General features: G+C 38.9%; 2 protein-coding genes across 5 annotated transcripts in view; one reads left to right on the top strand and one right to left on the bottom strand.

The window, feature by feature from the left end:
- The window catches only part of Mco1 (Multicopper oxidase 1), a 265,366-nt gene that overhangs the window by 135,416 nt on the left and 104,241 nt on the right, over positions 1-25,709 (bottom strand). The window lies entirely within an intron of this gene.
- The window catches only part of LOC110183787 (putative cytochrome P450 6d5), an 87,822-nt gene that overhangs the window by 8,187 nt on the left and 53,926 nt on the right, over positions 1-25,709 (top strand). The window lies entirely within an intron of this gene.

Here is a 25,709-nt window from a genome sequence, read left to right as displayed (position 1 = left end):
CACCGTTTCCAATTTCAGTCCCAAAATCGAACTTGGACAGAGACATAGGAATTGAAATCAAAAGCACTGGGCGTGCAACTTTGTGTAGGTTTTGTTTCAAATTTAGCAATCCATTTAATGTGTCGCAACAAAATCCATCGATATTAAAGGCAAGCTTTGGCACAAAGTAGAAAAATTATGGTAGCAGGTTGTATCTGAATGAGGAACCGAAAATGTGGCATAATAAACAAGAATATATATTGGGATCTTTACTTTTAAAGGAACATTTTGGGGCAGAAAAGTTATCAAATTTATTTCATAGTTTTAATCAGCACTCCAACATTATAGGTACCACTTGCTTCTAGTGCTTCATCTTCAACTCCCTAAAATCATTACTCAAATTAAATAACTTTAAATATTACATAGTTCTTGGAAAATTTCTCCCATTAAAACTATATTCAATGGGAAAGTATTTTTTGTTTGTCTCCCAGAAAAAAATAAAATTCTAGTGTCCAAAAATTTCATTTTTTGGTAAAATGTAATTGGATTTGCCCAAGGGTGCGCTTTTCTCTCTCGCAATACCTTTTGTCATGTTCTCTCTCTCTTGTGGGCTCCCCTGGCACACCTGTCTTTTTCCACCCCCCAGCCACACACACACACACACACACACACACACACTGATGGTGATGCACTTTGTTTGCCATTTTCAAATCGCACGTGGCTTACAATAAATTTTCAGTTACGTTTCCTTGTTTTTGCGTCTGTGCGCTTTCCCGTGTGCGTTATTTCTTTCATCACGAGCGCACACATACACTGTGAGAAAACTCTTTCTTATACAGTACCACGATAATATTATACTTCAAAAATATTATATTTAAATTAATATTCAAATTAATGCTTCTTTGGCTGAATTATGATGTTTGTAAGCTTTTGATTTTCCGAAAAATTGTCATATTAAAATTTTAATAAATATCAGTTTAAAGAAGGCAAATATTTTAAGCTTTGTTATGAATGATAATGATAATTCAATTACAAACTGCCAGGGTATATCAACTTTATCTTCATGTCTTATATTTCTGTGTTTATATTTTAAACCTTTTTCAAATTAATACAAATATATACCAAGGTAATTAAATAAGTTACGTAAAATATGTATATATTTTTGAAGAAAATCCGCCAAAAGTTCTTCAAGGGTTTTTATATATTTTTTTTACGTGTTAAAAAACTATGAAGGGGGCGGAAAGTTGGGGAAAAATGAACCGAGGGATGGATGTTGCTTCCAAATTGGCTGCTGGGTAAGCAGTAAAACATTTTCCGATGACAAATGCAAGAACAACACTCGCACACTAAGCCAGTTATGCCCATATGCACACTCACACAAAGCCAACGATAACAGATTTCAGGTGAAATTCCTCAAATTCCCGTGAGAAAGAACCGTGAGTTTTATGCAAAATCTTCATTGTCTGTGGGAAGTGCGGTGGCAAGGACAAAATATGGCAGAAAAAATGTCTTCAGCATTTCTTTTTCCTTGGCCTTCTTTTTGCGTGTGTCGGAAAATCCAAGCCGCGACGGAAAAGTTGTTGGCTTATTTGGTAGACATCAAATTGCTTAGACTATATATGCAAGAGTTATGACATATTTACAAGGGCTATAATAAATATTAACAATAAAAAGATGTAAGCGAAAGTTTGAAAGCTTTTAAGGCCTAGCGTATACATTTAAGATATTTGTAGGTTGATTCGTTAACTGAATCAAAAATATTACAAAATGATGTATCTAGATTTACAATATAGAGATAGCAAAGATAAACTGACATTTTATCAGATATTTAAGGCCCTGACAATGACCACGTGACTTTTGTGCTTGCGCAACAGCCGCCTCATTGCCAAAAAGAAAGGCAACTGCTTTCGATGCCAAACTGAACATAAAACTGCAGTCTTTTTCAGAGCCTGTGAAAAACTTGAAAACAGCACGCACTTGCAATTTGGGGCATTTTATTAGCCACTCGGTGCTCGGAGGCAGCACATTGTCGAGCAATTCCGAAAGCCACAAAATGTAAGGCTGCCAGCTGACTGTGCCACATCTCCTTCAACTGCTGTTTTGCTGCTGGCTCCTGGCTTTTGCTGCAGTCATGACAAAAGCACAGCCAAAAAATGGTGCAAAAAAAGTAAAAAACTTTCGTTACGGCAACAGCCTGCCACCACACACAACTGGCAATGAAGCTAATTTTTCACGCAGTTTTGAGTACACATGCCACAAAAGATGCCTTCAAGCGGAGCACCTCCTTGCAGGCCCTCAGCCTCTCTCTTTTTTTTGCTCCAGTGCCGAAAATACAGAATGTGGCTCGACCCACCAACATCTAGAGTCGCGTCGAGGTCAAGCGGCTGCAATTTGCCAGTACTCCCTCACCCAGGCCAGTGCCTCCTCCTTGCACGCAGCTTTTGTTTTTAACGTTCCTTTTTGGCCGGGACTGTACACTCTATTCCATTGTAGTTTCCAGGTTTTTGCGCACAGTAAAGCATTAATCCTCGTGGCCTGCATTTATAAATTTAAAACTATTAAATATTCTCTAGTATTTAACAGGGGAATTATATTTTAATTTGTATTCCAGTGCTGCATATTTTTTCGTAATTTTCATTCTGAACACGAGCACAGTTAATTCTTAAATCTAAAATATCTGTATAGGTAAAAGATAGGTTATCCTTAAAAAGACTATACCGTGGTGATTATGCAAGCAAGGACAACCCTTTTCCAGCCTTTTGGCATGACTGTATCGCGTTTGCTTTTAACTGGAAGCACGAATTCCATTCGGTATCCTACACTCACCATGCACTCCTAAGTGAGCCATTCGTTTCGCATATTTTCCAGAGTGTTGTTCAGTGGGCCAAAACTGATTTGATTTCGGTCCAGAGAGATACGGGAATACAGGGGAATACGTAGTATAGAGCTTTATGACCACGTTTTTCGCCCGTGGTCCGACACCTGGACTCTGGCTAATTAAGTGAGGTAACGCAAATGACGACGACAGGAGGGTGTCGATGGCTAGTTCATTGGACTGGGCTGTGTCGGCTAATTAAAAGGCGGCCGCGTCTACGTGGATGCAATGCCAAAAACGGAACCACAAACAGAAATTAGGAGCCTTTTGCTCTATATATATAGTCCCTTTTGGCATGCAAAACACGTTCGTCCTGCAAAACAATTAAACGGAACGCCAAGGCCCCCGCATCCGGTTTCGGATCGGATAGGATCCTTGATGTTGATGTTGGTATCCTGGTCAAGCTTCAATGTCGTCGCCAATTGGCAAGGGGGCGGGAGAAGGCGCTGAAGTGGGTGTGGTGTGGGTTTGATGGGGCGGAGCCATAGCCACTCAAAACACATCCCCATTGAGCAACCTTGATTGCCGGAGGTCGGGGAATTGGCACGCAGCGTTTGGGGGGGTGGTAGCGGGACAATTAATGGCTTCACTTTCCTTGTGCAAATTGACAACCGTTTGCCATCGCTTAAAAGCGTCCCCCAAGTGGCCTTCGAAACTGTAAGCTTTAACCAAACGCAATTGGTTAATTTAATGGCTAAAACTTGGGCATAGAACTGAAGCTGAAACTGATTTCTTTTTAAGTCTGGTAGCTATTAAGAATCAATAGGAAGTCATTTCAACTTTATCTTTGTATGAATTTGTAATTTATCTCTCTGTTTAGATTAGATTTCAATTAGGTGCTTAACTTACAATGTATATATGATACATGGAAAATATCTATAACAACGTGTTGGAATGATTTATGTCATTCAACTGTAAAATAGTTACAACTTGAGGTGGGGCATATCAAGCTGTCAATGAAGTGTCAGCCACAAATCGAAGTGTCTTCCCCCTTTATTAGATACCCTGCAATTGTGCAGCTTCATCGCTTCTCCAACTTTCACATGTCAGATCGATGGATTCTCATTCCATTTTCATGCCTTTCCATTTCACTTAACATAACACCCAGGTACCACGCCCATGTGATTTGCACCTGCGATATGGATACGGATAGTTTTTCCTTTTTTGTTTTTGCTTCGATGGCTTTATAGAGCTTTGTCATCGTAGCCATCATAATACTGAGCCTTGCTGTGGAAAATGCATTTCATGAAGGGTATTTAGGGGTATGAACATTGCGTATATTGTAAAGAAAGGAATGGTGAAAGGGTGTTTTTACTAGGAACATACATATTGTTATGATTATTATCTTGGCGGAAAATGTGGTCTTCTTCAACTTAGTAAAGTTTTATGTTTTGAACAAATTTAATAAACTTATAAAACTTACTTGTACCTTTAATATTTCAACTCTAAATATCCTAATTATTAATAATAACAAAACACAAAACCTAAAATAGTTTCCTCTTTCTAATGATTCCTATATTCACCCTATATAAACACCCCTAAAATGCTCCAAAATAGATTTAATTATTATTTTTCAATGATTAGAGGTGTGAAAACTTTGGGTATTTACACTCTCGACCACACACTGACCTGTGCCAGTTCGTAATGCCCCGTTTTTTGGTGTCAGCTTTTCACACCTGTGGCTCCCTGGGAGCCCAGTAAAGTATGCAATGCTCTCTCTCTTTTTTTGTGAATCCCCGACTCATTTGAATATGCCAAAAGCAGCTGCAGGGCTTCAAGCAGACGGCGTGGATTGTGGGCGGTTTGGACTAGCACGTGGGCGTGGCACTCATTGTGCGGTCGAAATTCGGCTTCCCATGATGGCACCGCGTTCCGAATGCTCGGCATCGCTTTGCGTTCGACGCTCTCGCATTGCGACGTTGACACAGATTTTGGGGCGATTTATGCTCGTCCTTCCGGTCTCCCTTGGCATATCCTTTTGCCTCATCCTGGTTTTGGCATATGCGTCCAATACTGTATCTGTGTGTGAGAGAGTGTAGAGGGGGGTGCTCTGAATTGCCAGCTTTCTTTTTGTGGCCCTTGATAAGAAATTGGTTGATGGGCGACGCTTTAAAGTTAATGCCAAGGTGAGAAAGTGCTGTGAATAAAACGCTTATTGGGCATCTCAAGAGATTTCGCTGGGGTTAAGGGTAGATTGGGGTTTGTTGTGCGCACACCTGCGGATGGGAATATATTGAAACCAACAAGAAAAGAATATATTGACAAGACAGGTTAGAAAGTGATTGATAAATCCTAAGCGTTTAAAATCTTTAAAGGAATTTCCTGAGTCTTGTAAAATCCACTTTTTCAAAGTATAGAAATAATGGTATTAATGGTTATTCCATTAATCTTTTCTATTCAAAAGTCTATATAGGTTTCCCCTCTAAACTTATTCTACTTCTTTTTAATATCCGCTTCAGCTGTTCGAGTCAGTTCCAATTATAAGCAAACGAGACAGTGAAAAGCAGGGCAATAAAGTTTTTATATTCCATAAATTGCTTACACTCGATAAACTCTCACTTGCCATCTTTTTCAGCTTACTTTACTATTGGTTTAATGGAGTCCAGCGATTTTCTTCTCTCCCTTTGCATTATATATTCTAAGTAAGATTTAAGGTTTTAAGGATTTAAGATTTAATTGTGTGCAGATCTGGTGCTAATGCGATTTGCCTTAAAAGCAGATTGAGTCGCTGACAAATTTTTGAGTACGGTGGAAAGTTGGTGGAATCTTTAGGGCGAACTATGTCTTATTTCTGCAGGCGAAGAACCTGCTGCTACACAAATAAATATTTAAGGCGAACACGTGTCGTCCGTCTGAATCTGGCCTGTGGCGGCGGCGGGAATGAGAATCCTTGAAGCCTCGAAATCCTCAAACTTGGGGCAGACTAAAGAAGGAGCACGCCGGCGTGTCCCGCAAATAAACTCGTGTGAGTACGGGGCGTATACGTTATTCCTACGCACACATCATTCCGTATTCTCCCCAGCTTTCTCCGGCGTTTAGTTCGCTTTTTGCCATATCCCTCGCCCTCTCCCTCTTACCCGGCAACTGAGTCACACGTTGCGTATACGTAATCGCATTTGTGGCACAGTGTGGCCAACTTGTTACGGACACCAGCTCTTGATACGAAGAGAAGGGGAAGCGTGTCGTCCTTTATTTGGCCATAGCCGTTGACTTTTACATGGCCATAACAAAAATGTGTCAGGAATTCTGTGCTAGATTGCTGCTGCCGGGGGGGAGGGAGAAAATCGAGAAGGGAATGGGGATACAGACTCCCAGGACAGAACAAATAAACTAAAGTAGCTAGGGTCCTGGCTATGGTTACAGCATTACAAGTGGAATTTTACAGAAATTGTATAGTTCCCGAGAAGGATTCCCCAGAGAAATCTACATTTTTAAAGGAAGCAAAGCAAGGGATGTTTTAAAAACTAATTATAGGGCAATCATTGGTCTTAGTATACTTATAAGAAAGCCTAAAAAAATTGTTAGTCTAGGTATATTAAATCGATATTTTTATATGCTTAATTTTTAAGGCAAATCTAGGGTTTTCATACATCATAACTAAGCCAAAAATGCATTCATTTCAATTTGGAAACCTGTTCTGTGCTAGTCTTTATAGGGTTAAAAAATCAGCTTAAAGAGTTCTTATATTTACATAATTATAATTTTTGTCAAATTTTTGACAATTTTAACGATGTAATAATAAAATTTTTGAAAAAAATACATTTTGTCCGGACATATCTAGATCGATTCTGCTGCTGATGCTGATCAAGAATATATACGGTTTATAGGGTCGGAAATGACTCTTTCATAGTGTTTTAAGCTTCTGATTGAAATTATAATATATATGTATATACTATAATTATAATAAGTCTTACCCCAGTAGAGGACACAAGGTTATTCCTTTTCGTCATTGCTTAGATGTTTTCCAGAATACTCCTTTTGTATATAAAATCATATATCCTGGACTTGTGGTCACGCTTCTTTAAAGCAATTTCATAAATTTCCAGCTCTGCTTTCCAAACACAATATGACTCCAATGAAATTTAAGCATCCTCGCTCTCTTCGTTAGTAACAATGAAGGGTCGCAGATCAAAGGCTAACAATGGAAATCAATTGACCATTTTGGCCCACGTGAATTCGTCTAGTTAGCGCTTTCGATGCGACCAAACTTCATCGCATAATTGTGCCCAAAAGTGTGAACGGGCTGATTGGAAAACGTGGCCCGCACAGGGATGGCTCAAAGGACACACAACCATGTCGGTCAGCCAATATGGGAAGAGAAGGCAATGTTCGAGAGCTCTCAGGATTGAACTTTCGCCTGCCTGAGAGCGCCAGTGCAGCCGAAAATTGTATGCAAACAATGCAGTTAGTTTAGGGCCTCCCTTTGTCTCTTCCTCGTCCCCAGCACTTGCTCCACTTTCAATTCCACTGCCACCCCTGCAATGGCCAACTGCAGCCATTTTGGAAAATCCATTCCTGGGCGCGGCACGCACAGAGAAAAAGCCAGGCCAGGCCAGGCCACCGAATGCCAAACGCATTCGCAAATTGTCAGGACAATGGCCGAAGAGGGGATTGCCTTGGCTGAAAATCAGCAGACAGAATATCAGAATATCAGCAAAGAATAGCAACTGTAGTACGTGCATTTGGCCCTCTCCGGGGATTGGCCGGAGGAATTGTCGGGGAAATGCAAATGGAATGAGAATTTGTTGACTTTAATTTGATCCTAGAAGCATGAACTGCACGTGGTTTCTGTGCAGACCTTGAATTAAACTTAAATATATCTGTAGAAGATTAGGAATAAGATGGGATTTTCACGGAATAAAGTAAAGCTTAGGTTGGATAGGTCTTCAAGTTTTGTAAAATTAAATAATTGTCTGCTATGATGATCCTATTAATTGGCAGCAAAATTTAAAGATCATATTTCAAAGTCTTAATTAATACCCTTCCAGTAATATTATTTAAAATTACAAAGCTTTGATTTTGGTGAATTCCAATCAATCAATTTTACTTAACACTCCCATTTTATACCATCATATATGTAATATATATAATATTTAATATAGAAAACTAAATCCCGTTGTCATTGGTGGCACGCAGGTTCATTAGATTGACATTCCCATTCATTCTGCTGTTCTTAGTTTGATGCAATCCATAATCAGCAGAAATGCTGCAACTACGCACTGGCTCAATGTCAATCCATCCTGTGTCTGCCTTCGCCCGCCTCCCTCCCCCTCAGCTACATTATAACATATGCAATCACAATTGTCAATTGTACAAATGACAGCGGGCATAAAGGATCCTGGAGGGGAGAACTGACGAACAGAGGGAGACGTTGCAGACATAGTCAACAATTACGGTTAGTGCCACAGTTTGACTGCGGTGGATCCTGCCCACAGACGTTGCAATCATTGTTAGTTGAGTTCTCCAGACCAGTCCAAGTGCACATGAAAAAACATAATACAATCTCCTTAATATGCACATAAAATATCACAGTTTTAATTGAAATATTTGGTTAGTTAAGTTTAACCTTAAGGTCAACCTTAGTTAAAGTCCATATATACAGTAGAATACCTATTATTTTTTCTGCCTGTGCTTGAATCTTAATGTGATTGTCAAGCGACCGAATGGAAAGTGGAAAGCACCGAGGGAAAATAAAAGAAAAGTGCAGAGATGTCAGCCTGCCGCTGTTCCTCCATTTGGAATGTGTGTATAATGGCATGAATGAGCTGGAGCTGGAGCCAGAGCCGATGGCTATGGCTATGGCGTTGTCAATGCCTCAGAGACATTTGGCAGGTGGAAAATGGGGAAAATAGGGGGGGAGAAAGCAACGGCCTGCCGACAGGCGCTTGACAGCGTAACATTTGCCAGAAAAGCGGCAACAATGCAGCGGCCAGGAAAGCGTATTGTCATTGCAATTGAACGAGTCACTGAATGAGTGACTGAATGACTGGCCGACCGGCCATATGCAAAAGGAAAAATCCCCTCCGGCTTTCCCCGATCCTGCGAACTCGGTAGGAAAAGCTTTTAGAATAATGCCCGACGAAATGGAAATCGAGTAAGGTGCACACGGCCGAAAGGCAAAGCCGGAAAAACATTTAACTAAATTGCAAATGGCAAACAAAAAAAGCCAAGGGACAGACCGAGAAAATCCTCTTGTTACGCTCAATATGTTTGCCTTAAGGCGGGGCTTCCGGAAAAATTGCAAATTTAATTTGAAGTGGATGGTTGTATGCCGCAATAAATTCTAATTAAAAGCAAGTGCCATCAATCAAGACTCAAGATGAGAAAGGCCAAGGCACATTTTTCACTTCAATTAATCAGCCCACATATACACACAGAGGCCTCTGAGCAAACTGATGATGATGTCTCACTTCAGATCCGCTTTTTGTCCCAGGGAGTGGAAGGCTTTCCATTACCATTTGGGCTCATGTCAAAGGCCTAGACTACTTTTAGGCGCCTTTATCGCATTACGCATTTATCACCAGAGCCAAGGGGGAGATTGGCAAGGACTCGAGAGAGAGTGTGTGTGTGTGTGCTCTCCATAATGATAAAAAAGACAATGAGACCTCCTCTCTATGTGCGATAATTATGTGGGCGTCTCTGAGTGGGCCACACCAGAGAAATAAAGGACGCCAAGTGACCCGCAAGTTAAGCTGTCGTCCTGGTCGCAAAAAATCACAAAAAAAACAAAAAGAGAAAGGGCCGGCAAAATGCAACGCAAAGTGAAATGTAAGTAGACTTGAGTCTTAAAGCGTTGGGGACTTATGCATATAGAACCAAGGAAGGGGGCAAGGATCCGCCTGCCACATAGCAGTGTACCAAACTGACCCCGTTCTGAATACTATGCTAATGAACTGCTCGGGTTCGTTGGTTTTGTGTCCTTTTTTTTTGGCCAAGCAAAGGCACTTGGAACAAAACAAAGACCAGAGAGTTTTTCGATTCAAGATGAAGATATGCATAAGCATAATGCAAATTAAGATGGATTTACAAGTCAAAAGGTAGTTCTTTCCAAATGGTAGTAAAATAAAGTCTTACTAAGTAGGATTAACATTTTGTTAGTTTTTTTGACAAATGTCTTTAAACGGGTATATATTTTTGTTGTACTAAACTTAACTCCCTTAAAATCTATAAAATCTTCTTCAACACAATTTTCCTTTTAATCTTTTGAACCAATTTTGTATAATAATCACTGAAAAACATACACAGACACACATCTCTGACCTCCCACATTTCCAGCTGACTTCAAGTCCATTTATCTCTGGCTTGTCCATCCTGCTGAATTTTCAATAAAATCCCCGACAGAAATGCCAAAGTGAAATAGTCCGGAGGAAAGCTTTTCATTACACGCCAAACTTTTCACAAAATATATAAAAAAAAAACACAAAATACGCGCGACCAGTTAAAACTATCCGCAGGAAAACAGGAAAAACAAGGAAGGAAGCTAACTTCGGCACGCCGAAGTTTATATACCTTTGCAGATTAAAATTCGATCACTAGGAATTAATGCTATATAAATTATATATATTTATGAATAAAAAACAATGAAGTCATTTTATTCTCCGTTTTGCATTTTCCTACTTCTATTTTTAAACGATCTATATAATAAAGTACTCTGATATTCCTAAAATTTAACACAAAATTCTTCATAAATATATAGTTGCTACATATAAAATTTGATACAAATCTGTTGAAATCTGAAAAAGTTATAATATTTTTTCTTAAAATTTTCCGATCGTTCCTATGGAAGCTATATATTTGTAAATATATAGTCCACCGATTCGCCATGCTCCGACTTGTATACTATTAACATAATATAAAAGAATAAATCCATAGTTTCATTAAAATAGCTTAAATTGGTTTCAGAACAAATCTCTCACATCTGTGCATATGATTCCCAACTGGTTCTGACATCCCCGGAACGAAGTGACTGCTGCCGGGCAAGTATCAGACATGTGTTGTGTTACAAAAGTTGCAAGTCATTGTTTGTTAGTGTTCAAAGTTAGTAACTGATCATACATAATTCCTGGTCATAGATACTTACTAGTCAAAGATTATTACTGGTCATAGATACTTAGTGCTCAGAGTTACTTAATGTTCATAGAAACTTACTGATTATAGTTAATTACTGCTCATAATTAATTACTGATTATAGTTCTATAAATCGGCCGATTGTTCCTATTTCAGCTACATATATTTATATATATAGTCCACCGATTTGGCATGCTCCGATTTATATACTAGTAAAATTTTATAGAAGAGTAACTCCTTAGTTTCATTCAAATAGCTTAAATTTGCTTCAAAACAAATCTCGCACATCTGTGCATATGATTCCCAACTGGTTCTGACATCCCCGGAACGAAGTGACTGCTGCCGGGCAAGTATCAGACATGTGTTGTGTTACAAAAGTTGCAAGTCATTGTTTATTAGTGTTTAAAGTTAGTAACTGATCATACATAATTCCTGGTCATAGATACTTACTAGTCAAAGATTATTACTGGTCATAGATAGTTAGTGCTAATAGTTACTTAATGTTCATAGAAACTTACTGATCATAGTTAATTACTTGTCATATTTAATTACTGATCATAGTTCTATAAATCGTCCGATTGTTCCTATTTCAGCTATATTATATGTATATAAATAGTCCACCGATTTGGCATGCTCCGATTTATATACTTGTAAAATAAAATAGAAGAATACCTCCATAGTTTCATTCAAATAGCTTAAATTTGTTTCAAAACAAATCTCGCACATCTGTGCATATGATTCTCAACTGGTTCTGACATCCCCGGAACGAAGTGACTGCTGCCGGGCAAGTATCCGACATGTGTTGTGTTAAAAAGTTGCAAGTCATTGTTTATTAGTGTTCAAAGTTAGTAACTGATCATATATAATTACTAGTTAAAGATAATTATTGGTCATAGATACTTACTGTTCAGAGTTACTTACTGCTCATAGTTACTTAATGTTCATAGAAACTTACAGATCATATTTAATTACTGGTCATAGTTAGTTACTGTTCAAAGTAACTTGCAGTTTATAGATACTTACTGATCCTCTTCATTTAACAACGGTTTCTTTGGCAGTTGTATTATATAGTATTCCACTTTTCATAAAACTAAAAACCAAATTCTTTAATAATAAAAGATAGATTTGAATTAAATTAGATAAAAATATGTATAAATCTTTAAACTAACTTCAAAGTTAGTAATTGATCATACATACTTACTGATCATTGTTAAATACTGGTCATAGATATTGAGTGATCATAGTGAATTACAGATCATAGTTACCGATATGGTCGGAAGTGATATCCCTTACTACGTTGCAAACTTCAGACTGAAACTATAATACCCTGCAAGGATATAAAAAGAAGAACGAAATTCTCACAAAATGGACGCAATTTGGTGCCATGGAAAAAACACACACACAAGTTTCGAACGGACCTTGTTGGGGGGAAAAAAAGTGCAATAAGTGTGCGCGAGCGAGGAAAAGTTATAAAATTAAAACTCTTATTCATTCCACGTTGAGCTCCCTCTTCCACGTTCTGCTGTTGAACTTCCCAACTTGCATACGTCATTTCAGCAAATTAACGCAACTGAGAGGAAAATATAATAAGAAGCCCGCATTAAGCGACATAAATCAAACGGATCTGGGTGTGAGGTCGTTGTTTTGTGGCTGAAAGGGGGAATAAAAGCCTCACCAAGGCAACTTTTTTGTAAATATTTCATGGCCTCGATGAACAGGAAAAGTAAGCGAAAAAGTGTACTTCCTGCTTAAGGATAATGGTTAGTTGTATACATTTAATATAGCTTATTTCAAAAAATTTTAGTGCCTCTATTTGAAAGGTTTAAGCTAAATATATATTAACAATAACAATATAAGTCGATCACTCAAAAAATTATATTTAATATTATGCTATTCTAAAAATTATTAAAATATTTTTTTTTTTAACGTGTCTCATATTTTAATTCAATTTTTTTAGGATAATAATAATAATTAGTTACCTATTAGCTCTAATCAAAGGTTAACAAAATAATCCTTTCAACATATGTTAAAGTAATTCTTTAGTCGCTTTAAATTCTATCTCGTTTCATTAAATATATTGTTATAGTTTAAATATTTTTTTAAATCTCTCAATATTTTGCAAATATTGTTCTTAAGGGTATCCCTTCAATTCAGTTTTTTATTTTTAGGGCAATCCTTAAGTCACCTTGAAATTTCCTCCCCACACACGACCTTTAAATATTCATTTATATATACAAAAATGAATTTTTTTGTAGACAGCTCTCTCCCCTCTGCGGTTTGATAACAATTATTTTAAACGCAGCGCCTCCGGCCATGTACGCTGGCCATTCATTTTTATATATTTGTTTTAACTTTTTTTTTTCGTCCGACCTTCTTTTAGCGTTAGCGTCGACATAAAAGAATGTTTCATTATTTATGCGGCTTTTTGTGGGCTTAGCCTTATTCAGCTGCTGCCGCTGATGATGATGACAACGACTACGATGTTTGGGGTCGATTATGATGATGATGCGCTTAATGGGAGATAATAAATTAATGAATTGCCATATATATGGGAGATAGATGTTAGTTATATATAGGTTTTGGGGTCTCTAGTCCATTCGAAAAAGTCTTTAAAAGAGTGCCTGAAATTTATGAAGCTTCCATGAAATTAACGCCTAATGTTGACTAACAAAAAGCATTTTGATTATCCCTTGGCTACGGCTACACAAATTGGACCAATTACGAAATCAATTTCAATAAAACAATCATCATCCAGCGAATGCTTTCTTCCATTGCCACGACAACTCGGCCTCCAATCAAAAGATAAAACGAAAGCCAAGAAAGCAAATTCAATGTCTGACCAATTCTTAAGCAACAAAACGACACAGTAAACAACAATGGAGATGGACGTGGTATGTGGACATGGATGTGGGTGTGGGATGTGGGAGGTTAATGTGTCCTTTGTGCTCGGCGACACGTGGAGGCTGTCTGGGATTGACTTATATGCCATAGTTAAGGTTTATTGATTCCGCATTTAAGTGCGACAACTGCGGATAAAGAAAGCTAAAAGGTTGTCAAGGGAAAAAGAGCAAGTGACTAGATGGGAAATATCGATGAAGTTTAGAGGGACAAATTAATAGATTTCAGTACTAATAATAACATTTTGTAGGAACTTTAATTTCGGTTTAAACACTTACCTTCGTTTATATTTTCTATTAAAAATAGTATGTATTTCCTAAAGATTTTTCGTGTCACGTTTTCACCTCTAATCTGTATTGCGTATTGTGTTTTATTGTATGTATTTTTCCAGCTCACATCCGCACACAAATAAGCGGGAAAAATATTTATCAATGGTGCGCGAGACACAAGGCAAATATAATGGTGGTCCCAGTCCCTTTTGTCAACCTTATATACACTCGAGGGGCAGCTTGGGGGATGTTGTACATGAGATGGAGGAAGTCCTTGTCCTTCTCCAGTTTGTTTAGGCCAACTCTGACTTGAATGGTTTCCTGTGTGTATCTCCCCCGGGAGATGGAGGCCTTCGATTTCAATTTAAATATTTAGAGAACATCAGCATTTGGCACCTCTTTGAACTCCCTTCAAGCAACAGGAGCTAAGGGGAGAGATAGAGAGGCCTGATGAGGACGAAAATTTTTAATTGAAATTACCATTTGGAATTTCCACCAGTCACCGCGAAATTGTTGCGGCTTTTCCAGCGCTTGTTGAGCAATTTCCGTGCCCTGGGCTGCCAAGTCATAATTACAATTGAAAAGACGGGGCGGTCGGTGGGCGTAATTCTGGACCAGCGCCAAATTGAACGAGCCTAATCAGTGAGGGCGCCCAAGGGGCGTATATTCCTTTAGAAACTATTTGCCAGTGAATTTTATACCCGCCCTCATTGCCCATTCCATTTCCATTTCCATATTTTTTACCAGGACCTTTTCCATGTCCCTTCAAATCACATCACATTGAATTGAAGCTCGACGAAGTGCGAACATTCAACGAAATGATTTCTATTTATATACAAATAAGCGCATTAGGTGGAACTCTAGAGAGAGAAAAAATAAAAATCTATTTGTCCAATATCCATTACGAATGCGCTGATCTATTTTTGGCCAGACTCTTGTCTCACATTCATGCTTCATTTACACCCAGACCCCGGACCTCTTCACTAATAACAAATTTATTATGGCCGCTTATCAATCAAAAGCTTTTGTTATTCGAGTGGAAGGCGTTGGAGGAGGATTTGGCATACAAGAGTGGCATTTGGCCATTAAAAGCCAAAAACGCTGAAGGGGAAGATTAGCACACAAAGGAGCAAAAGTGTGTTGCTGGCCACTCTCAGGGCGATGGAGTGTGAACAGGGAGCTGCTTCACTTTGCCACAGGTTTTGGGACTGAGTCAGGTCAAGGAAGTGGAAAATAACTATTAGAAAAGTGATGTGTGAGACTACAAATAAAGTTATGGGAAATTCTAGGAAAATACAACAATATTCTTAACGAAATATAGAATGCAACCATTGAAGTTGTTTAAGTTTTTTAAGCAAGTTGAAGAGCTGAAGACCTACACCTTTTTCTATTAACTTTTCTCTCCAAGTTGGATTTATAGTTATATTTCATTATTAACTCCTAAACTCTCTTCCTCCTGGTTTCTGAAGGCCAGTGTCAGGCTTGTTTTATCCAGCTCATTAGCAAATCGTAACCATGGCTGACTTAACTAACACACACTTTTGGGCTAGTAACTAGTTTGGCCTTGTGGGTAATATTAACGGCACCAAACAAAGCCCCCGGCATAAAACCCCAAAAACACAAACACCGAGACAATGGAGGATGTCCGGCAAAAGAAGTATCCTTTTTAGGAACTGAAAGAGAGAGATCGCATTAATTCCGGGCCAGCACTTGAGCCGCTTATTAGGCAACCAGGCAAATGATGGTCATGTCCCGGCCTCAGCCCCAAAGGGGGCGTGCCGTGGTGATGTCGAACCATAACTTTTAGGCTTTTCCATGTCAACAAACATAAACAGAGCACAGACAGAGACACTCGTAGTCGTAGTCACACACACACTGGAGAGAAGTAGAGAGCAAACAATTCGGGCAAGCGGGCCAAGGCCAAACAATGGGCGGAAATGCGAGTATGTGTGTGTGTGTGTGTGTCCGTCCTAGGTGGGTCGGTGTCCTCCCCTTAGTTGGTCGCTCTATCTGTGCACTTTTGTTTGCCGTATTAACATATTCCATCCGCTATCTGGGATTGGGGGGGGGGGGTATGGGGGAAAGGTCAGCTCCGTGGGCAATGATGTATGCAAAATTCCGATGGCCGATAAAGTTATCAACGTTCTTTCTGGGATACTTTTCGTCGCATCCTTTCCCTCTGTGCGATTAGAGGGGAAAAGTTTTACTGAAAAGTGCTCAAGTGCTGCCCAAATACGCGTGGAAAATTCTCCGCTTTTCGCTTTTTCACTCATCGCCTCCTCTATTCACTTTAAGCTTTGCCCATTATGCGAGCAAATAAATAAACAAATTATTTTCACCAAAAAGTGTGCTGCGGCTAAAGTGTTGGGCAAATAAGCCGAAACGGCGCAACAACTTTTAATGGCTGCCAGCCAGCTTAATATTATTAAAATATTTGCTGCTTTCGGAAAAAAGGCTTTCTATTTGCTTTTTTTACGGCTGTACCGTTCTGGTTCCCCCTCCTTGCTGGATTGCATATGCGAAGTGCAAATTAACGATCCGTGTTCAGTGCAGCGGATGCAGAAGGATCCGCGGGTCCTTCCTTACTCGGAAACAGTAACAGCAAAAAATTGTACGGGGTTATTAATTAAAGGCATGCGACTGAAAAGCGTCTGCCTGATTGCCATTTTAAGCCGTAGATGAGGATAAATTAAGTGAAACATACAACAAGAGATGCCTGAATGAACGGATAAATATCCTAACCGAAACAGGGGATATGATATATGATATGGAATATATACAAATAGTTTTAAATTCTACTCTATGTATTCTTATTTCTTTACTTTTCCACCATACCTAGTACAAATTATGAAATGAAAACACCTTAACTTATTTTTTAGTTACAAAACTCATCTTAGAAATTCTTGATTGTCAGAGCTCATTAAGACACCTGAAGCAAAGTTGCCAAAGGAATGCTACCTTGAAAAAGTTACTCCCCAAAACGTTTTCCCAAAAGCTTCCTCATTAAGCCCTCACCGAGAGCATTAGGCACTTCGCTCAGTTCCAACTGATTTTTCCACCATGCTTCATTGCACACCACGCAGGGAAATATTTTTAATAAATCCGTATACACACGTACGGGTGAGAGGTAGGGGTCATAAAGGAAAACATATTTTTTATGGACTCTCTCTCTCTCTCTGTATTTGTGGGTCGTGGAAATGCAAACACAGGCGAAAGAGGTGGCGGCGTCGACGGCTTTGGCTGATTAAGGAAAAAAATGTTTTCCTCCGCTCGATATGAAATTCGAGCAGTTTGCCGCTTTAATTAAGGCAAGAGTGAAAAACGCTGGCGTGACTGGCAAATATTTCATTAAACTTTTGCTTTTCCAAGCGCTTTTCCCTCCATCTGTTGCCTCATTTTCGCATTCCTTTCGCACTGTGCATCGCTGCAGTTTCGTTGGTGAAATTTCATTTAAATGCCCAACAGCCCGCAAAGTATGCAACGATTTTTGTTCTCACTTGTGCAGTGCTTTCTCTTACTGCATCTGTATGTGTGTGAGTGTGTGTATATGTGGACCTATGTATTTGCATGTCCATGGGTGTGTGCTAAATGCACTTGTTCTAGATAATTAAAAATGTCATGCTGTTTCTCCTCCCACCCACCACCACGACTTTTTGCGTTTAATTTCGTTTCAGCGTTTTGTACTTTTATTTCGGTTGCGAGCGGACTTTCGTTGCATACTCGGCGGCGCTCTAGTTACGTATTCATCACCAGAGCTCACTCTTGATTCCAGCCTTTGTTTATGCGTGAATAGTTTTTGCTTACACGTCACTTTGAATTTACTCCCTTATCCATTTTTTTGTTGTTGATATTTCTGAGTCGAATCTCCCCTCTCCCATTCATCCGTTTATTTTTACGGTGTGTAAATCCGATTTTCTGCTGGGATTCTTTACACTCGAGCGAGCCACAATTGTGTGAGTGGAATTTGGAATTAAAATGTATACAAATATTATTTTTGGCTATATATATCGAATGTAATCCTTCCCGATCTGCTGGGGTAGAAAAAAAATTAAATATAAATACAATCTGAAAATTTACCTTTACCTTTCCCTTGGCCGTGTTGCCATTTCCTTAATTATTTTCACCGCGACAGCCGCAAAGAGATCTTGTCTGAATGCGGGGCCTGAACTATTGGCGAAACACTCAGCAAATTGCCGGGCTATTGAGACCGCAGAGAGTGTAAATATATACCCGAACCACATATTAAAGTTGCTCCCCAACTGGCAAATTAATTGATTTATGCTGGAATGGTGGGAAGAGAAGGCCCTCTTGGCACTCGAAATTAATTTCACTCACGCCAAATGTAACCGTTTGAAATTGTTGCTAAACAAATTCTCTTTATTCCCCTCCGGTCTTAGTCTCAATTTAGTTTCGACTTCGGCAACGAAAACTTTTTGGCGCTCAGCTCTTCCGACAACCCGCCAACAATTGAGTGCTAAGTGTTTTGGCTTTCATTGCGATGAGCGGGGGAATCCCCAACCATTTCGGGTAGCAGGTGATAATTTTTTTTCATCCGTAATTGAGTGCAGAACCTTTCAACGCCTCGGCACACAAAAGGGGTTAATCGGCTTCGTTCCCTGGACGGGTTGCTTCCGCAAGTCATTTGCATAATTGTGCCAGAAACAGGGGTCACAGGATTTACCTGGCACTGCCCTCGACCCAAGTCGCTTGCAATTAAATTTAATGAGAATTAATGCTTATAAGATTTGACTGGATGCCATATTTTTTTTCCACTCGGTCGAGTCTCGAAAGCTGTTAAAATAAAGAAATATCAAATTCCAGAGTAACGAGGGAGCTGTAAACATGAAAGCAACCTCGATGAGCTCATAATTCGTGTGGCTTGTGATTCAACTTACCACAAATTACACTCAAGAGTCCTGAGGTGATTAAAGGAAGGACAATCAAACTGAATGATTAATAACCACTCGGAAATTGTGTACGCTTGACGGTTATATAAAAAACTTAGTCTGCACAGGAACACAAAAATGCTTTTCTGGAAATAATAATAATTATTATACGGCAATTAACACATTTCCATTAAATTTAATGAACTTTAAGATGTGCAGTCATAAACATTAAAATTGAAGTACCATCTAACAATACCCCAAATTAAGAAAACTTCCTTTGTTGAAAGGAACCTACTACTTACTTATTAAGTTTATAAATAAATGGCGATTTTCTAGATTCATTTTCATGCTCTGCCAGTTTGTGTTACCCTTTTAAATTAACCAGAAACTAACGAAATGGCCAAAACTTTCAAAAACTTTCTGTTTGGGACCTGCGACTTTACATTGCTGATTAATTTCGTGGGACTGTGACCTTTCAGTGGTCGGGGCCACTGCCAATTTACAGCTGCTTTCATTATTCATGCTTAAATTCTGCTTCCGGGCTGCCTTCATTTTCGTTTTCCATTTTTTTTTTTTTTTTTTTTTGTATCAAAACAGGCGTCGGCCTCAAAGAAACTTTCACCGGCCATGCAAAAAGCGCAAAGCGACCGCAAGATAAACGTTAAAACAAACTTTATGCAAGCCAAACCAACAGAAAAACAGCCCGAAAACCAAACGGAAAGCGGGGAAAAAAGCGTGCCAAAGGTAAAACCTGATAATTTTGTTTTTGCTTCTTAAATAAAATATAAATCAAGGCGGGCGAAACGTCAGTTCTGTGAGTGCTCTTCAGGTTACAGCTTGTCACCAGCCACCAGTCGCGGAGTCCCTTCAGCTTGACGAGTGTGGGATGAGAGTATTCAGGAGGGGGCTTTCCCCACGGTGAGATTTACCTGCATTTTCCTCTATTTTGTTTTTCGGGCACTGATAAATCCTGTGCCGACAGTTCGTTGACTGCTTTAGAGCGCACCTGCGATTCCCCTGGGGACGAGCGAGCTCTGGCCAAAGTTTTAAGCCGAGCTGGCACACGCTGCGTATGCTTGATAAGCAATCCCCAGCTGACATGTTAATTAGGATGGGAGGACAGGCAGGCAGACCTTGACGAAATCCCGGCCATATTGTGAGCACTCATTAAAAATCCGCATAGCCGCAGATCCAAAGTCATTTTCATAATCAAACAGAACGACAAGTCAGAGAAAGCCAAGGCCAAAGCATGTCAATTGCATTAGAAATTGCATTTAATGAGCACTGCAGATGAGGGAGGGTGGAAAAGCTGTGGCAGAAGGGGGAGTGGCATAGACGAGCAAATGGCGTAGAAAATGGCGACACTGAGGCGCCAAAATGGCAAACAGAGCAAAACAAATTTCAGGCGAATGAATAGGGAGAGCAAATGAAAGGGGTTTCATGGCATTCACTGGCATTTCCCAGTTGACTTTAAGCCGAGGACACTTGTCCGCTTTAATTACCGCCACATTTGTGCAATAAATTTCACACATACAATTATTAATCACATTTCCCGCAGACAGCGTGAAATATCGAACTGAATTGATTTGCATCTGCACAAAAGCCAATCTATCTATAAACGCTTCCAGGGAATTTCCATGTTCATGTCCATTTAATGCCCATCCATTGTCGCTGTCACTCGGAGCCAATTGAAATGCAAATTCGATTGTGTGGCTAAATACGTGAAATTTAATTGATAAATCTTCACTGTCAGTTAAGCCCCTCTGGGAATTCCATACCTTAGCTTTAAACCCTTCGATTCGAAGCAGTCCTTTAAGTCTCCTTATAAGCGTCATCTCCAGCTGGCAAAGGGTTAGAAATCTGATTTGAAAGGACCCCGTGCTGAGATGCTCACAAGAGTAAGAAATGAATCCTTGATAAGCGCAACAACGATGGGCAATAAATACCAAGATACCGATGGAGAGTGAACAAATGTTATTGCCTCGACTTAAACTCGTCTCTTACTCGCTCTGTTTTTTATAGCTTCATGGTAATTTAAACACTTCCGGGCCGAGTTCATGTTGCCCTGGTTGTTTTTCTGGGTTTTTCTTTTGAGCCCCGTGGGTCGCATTAATTTCGCTCTCCAGCAATTGGCATATAAATTCGGCAAGTCTGGCGTTTTTCCTTGTTTTTGCGGTCCCCAATTTGCATATGAAATGTGTCTAAATATGGAGAGATATTTGCCAGCCACTTGAGCGGAATATAGAGAGCGAATTTTCTGTGGGGGGTGCAATTTAGAACTGGAAAACATATATGTATACATATGTGCTTTCTGAAATCCCAACCTTAAAGAGCTACAAATAAACACTCCAGTTGCTCTGGGTTCAATTAAATTCTTTATTTATTCCAAACAGCAGCTGAAACAATGAAAATATTTAAGCACCATTGAGACAGAAACAATTCCCCAGGTTTGGGCGCTGGCTCCTCGATAATCAGGCCCAGAATGACTCATTGTTTTGGGGGAAAACAAAAGGCGGACAGCAGCTATTTCCAATCCATTTTCCAATCGAATTCAACTCTGAGTGACCGACTGACAGACAGTACCAGCCACAGTTCAATGCCTTCAGATTGATTTCCCAAGCTAAATTGGAACGCTTACATTCCGTTTAAGCTTAATTGTTGAAGGACAGGATACTGTAATTGGATTGTCACTGCCTGATATTCGACAGGACATCGCTTTTCCCTTTAGCTCTAATGCACTTAGCTAACTATGTAATTCATCACGTATACGCACCGTTTGCTAATTACTCGAAACATGTTCTCTGCAACAATTAAGAACAAAACTCCGTTGGCTGGAAATTCAAAAAGCAAACTTGTCCTGGCTGAAAGTTTTCCCTGCTTATCCGACAGGCAAGCTGTCAAAACGGTAAACTGGCTGGCAAGATGCAAAAGTTGGCAACAACAGATGCAGTTAAAAACCGAAATGTCCTTTTGTGCCTGCTTTTATACTTACTCCAAGTGCAATTGTCAACGGAGGGCATGAGCTGAAATGAAATTTCCGTGAAGTTTCAGGGGTCACCGGAGCGGAGCACTCGAGTTACTCTTAAGGAAAACATTTAGAATTGCTTTAAAAACGAAGCTCAAGCGCAGTTTTATGTACAGGCCAAAAAGCAGATATACCAAATAATACCAACTAAATACTGTAAGTACGGAACTCAGGAAAAGCATTGCAAAGTAAAAGGGGGGAAAGCACAAGGCAGCATCATCATCATCATCATCATCATTATCAAAGCACAATAATCATCATCAACATCAACGAGTCGGGGAAGGATCGTAGTTGATTCGGGAAAGCTTCGGCGGTTGGGGGGGAAATCGGTTGCAGGAAAAATAAAACACAATCGACTTTTTTTTGTAGTTTTTGTTTTTTTTTTTAGAGAGAGGGTAGTTTTCTCCGCTAAGGATTTTCAAAGTTTACTTTTATTTAGAGAAGTTCCTTTAATGATAATCATACTTATGCTTTTGTTTTGTTTTTTCTTTCGTCAATTTTTCTTTTGCATTTTACTTCTTGCTTTGTTTTCATTTGTTTGTTTAGTAGATGTTGTTTAACAGCTAAATACATGTTCGTTATATCGTACTATTTGAGTTTCGTGTTTGCTTCCTTCCGGTGTATTCCTTCCTCTCACCTCATCGTGTGTTATTTGTTTTGTTTGTTGTATGCTTTTCTTTTGCTTTGCTGCGTTAAAATTCTCTTACTAGCTAAGTTCTTCGCTTTGGTTTTTGTTTATCTAAATTATAATTGTTTGGTTTTCGTATTTGGTTTCTGGTTTTGCCTTTGATGTAATTCGGCACCGTGCTTGTTGTTTGTCAAAGTTCGCAATTCGACAAGTTTAAGAATCAATCATATCATATAAGTTTCAGAATCGTAATCTATATGTCCATATATCTTAATAGTTACGTGACTTAATACCCTAAATTGTAACAATAAGGTTTTTTTTCTATTTATTTTCCCACTGGTAATTAGTACACACATTTAATAAATACACATAATAATATTTGCCATATATCATATCTTTTATATTGAGTTATTCTTGTAACTGGTAATATTCTGGTTTGCCCATATATAATTTAAACACTTGCAATGAACGGTAACACCAACTTACGTTCTAGAGAAACGTGTACTTAGCTTGACTTTTGACTTTTGCCTGGCAACGCTCTTGTCCTGCTCTGCTCAAGGCAGCTTTTGGCACATGCTGTACTTCCGCTTCTGTGCAATTGTCAACTGACTTCGCTTATCTGCTAGATTTTGTAATTGAGTTCGCATCGTTTCATATAATTTGCTATAACTGTGGTGTAATATTTCTCTGGTATATATATATATTTAGGTTTTAATAGGTATTTTTAATTTTAACATTTATATAGTTGCATATTTGTATGCTTAAACTTGTTGAAAAATGACTAACCCTATCCTTCAGTTAACACTCCTTCTTCGTTCCGTCTTTCCTTTCACAAATGACCCTCAACATTAATTTTTCTATGGTTTGCCTTTTGAGACTAATTGTAATACGAATGTTAATTAACGATTTCGATTAAATACTGACAAAGTGCAAGTACATCTAGCGAGTAACATAGAACCGTGCCCCAGACTCAGTTTAAACTGGGCTAAGCTCGTATGATATCAAATCGAAGGAGACTTCTCAAGAACTTATCCTCATCTGGCCGGTGACACTTGTTCAATTTTGGTGGCACCCTCACACCCCTTTGGCCAGGACTCCATGCCCGGTTACTCAGCGTGCTTAGTGCGCTCTTGAACGTGTGTACAGTCCCGCCCGGGAAACTGTAACTATTGGGAATTTTGGAAATTAGACTCAGCTTAGACTGAGTTTGAGGCACAGGACTTAATTGCCCTTGGGTACAAGACTATACATTTATATTTATATATATTTACTTAACCTTGAACTTTATGCTTTGATTTCAACTTCCTAGCAGACGTCCTCCTTTTGGGGATGTGAAGCATACAAGTGAACGCTGGCCACACTGAATGTTCCACATCGCAAGGAGTTTTCGTCTGTGAATCCTGGCAACGCTTTAGGGGCATTGCCAGCCTTCAATCCTTTTGATTATACTTCCTCCGAATCGTATCCCTAATATGACTTTCTGTTATGAAGGGATATAGTATTTCGATTAATATTATTATTTTTTGTAACCACCAATACCTTAATTTAGTTTTGTGTGTTTGTTTTGCTCAATTTTGAGTTGCAGCTTCTTTGTTCTCGGGTTGGAGACACTCGGTATTTTGCCATCGGAATGTTTGATGTTCGATCTTTATGCAGCGGTCTGCTACTTTGTGCTTCGCGTTCTCCTAAACGCCATCAGGGACCAAGGAGTTCGTTGTTGTCCTTGTCTTGGGTTTCCCTAGATCTTCCATTTGGTCTCTTCTCAAGATTAACCACTAGGATTTAGCTATTGTGTTCTGATTCGTATTATTCTCAGGGGATTTCCACTCCACTTTTCGTCCATTCGTTCCTCGTTCCTTTCGATATAGTTCTTCTGCTGCTTATTTGTTAGTTTAATTTTCTGTTTGTTGTATTTCGAGTTGAGTTGTTGAGTTTTGCGCGACTTACTTATAATTAACTTTACGCTCTCTGCTCAACTGGCTACATTTTCCTCAACTTAACTTTAACATTAAATGTGCTCACTTTAGTCGCTACATTTTGGGATTATTATTCATTTAAGTTCTGTTTAATTATTTTCTTTTTTTTTACCTCAGTTTGTCGTTTCACTAGTTTTATGTATGTGTCGTGTGGAATGTATTGTGTTTTGATTGTTGTCTTTTCTCATCTTCTTGTTCATCCAAAAATGTGAAAACAAATGCCTAAGTTGTTAATGGAAATTATTGCGATAAGCTGAACTTAGCATTTCATTAACGTAAACCCATAAAAATTTACCTTTGCTAGATATTTTTTATGACTTCTTTCGATCAGCTGAACAGCGCCTTTTATTTATACTTTCTTTGTGTTAGGGTCGGCCCCTGGGGGCTCGCCCTTTAATATCGTATAATAGTTAATAATATAATATAGTTTACTCTTTTTCGTTTTTTGGTTTGTCAAGTCCATTCTGCAGTTACGCATATAAGATATAAAGTTTCAGCTGACTTTCATGGATCTTCCTAAAATATGTATCGCTAAGCTGCTTTAACTATGTATGATCCATACAAATATTTTGGGGTCTACTTCAATAGTTAGTTGTTCACGTATCTTCAGTGTCTTTGTGTATGTTGTCTGCGTATATAATAATATCCCGCTAGGTAATTATAAACATATCAGTTAGAACTAAATATAATATTATCATCGTTCTCAAGTAACTACAGCGTCTGCCTTTAAATAGCTCGTTTGCCTAGCATATAACTTTATACGTATGTATGTTGTATATAAAATTATATTATCCGTATATTCGTAATACTATATATTGAATTGAGTAAACACAACTAAATTTGCTGATCTGTTAGCGTTTGCCTGACTACCAAATAAAGAAGCGCTACTCAAAAATACGAATCTACTTAAAGAGTTAGCCCTTGATCTTAATCGGATTCCTTGGAATCATGGAAAAGTGGTATCTAAACACACATGTATTTCTCTTTATATCGGTTTTCCGGTTTTCTTTCATTTCGAGGGTTAGTTTCTTAGGCAAGCGTTGGAGGAGAAACCTTTGAGAAAAGTTTGTAGATCTATTGGTTTCGCTTGGGGTATTCTGGGCGTT

This window comes from Drosophila serrata, unplaced genomic scaffold (assembly GCF_035046125.1).
Source record: "Drosophila serrata isolate PLE 108 unplaced genomic scaffold, ASM3504612v1 contig_240, whole genome shotgun sequence".
NCBI lineage: Eukaryota > Metazoa > Arthropoda > Insecta > Diptera > Drosophilidae > Drosophila > Drosophila serrata.
The sequence above is the reverse complement of the archived record's forward strand: the minus strand, read 5'-3'. Positions and strand labels throughout refer to the sequence as shown.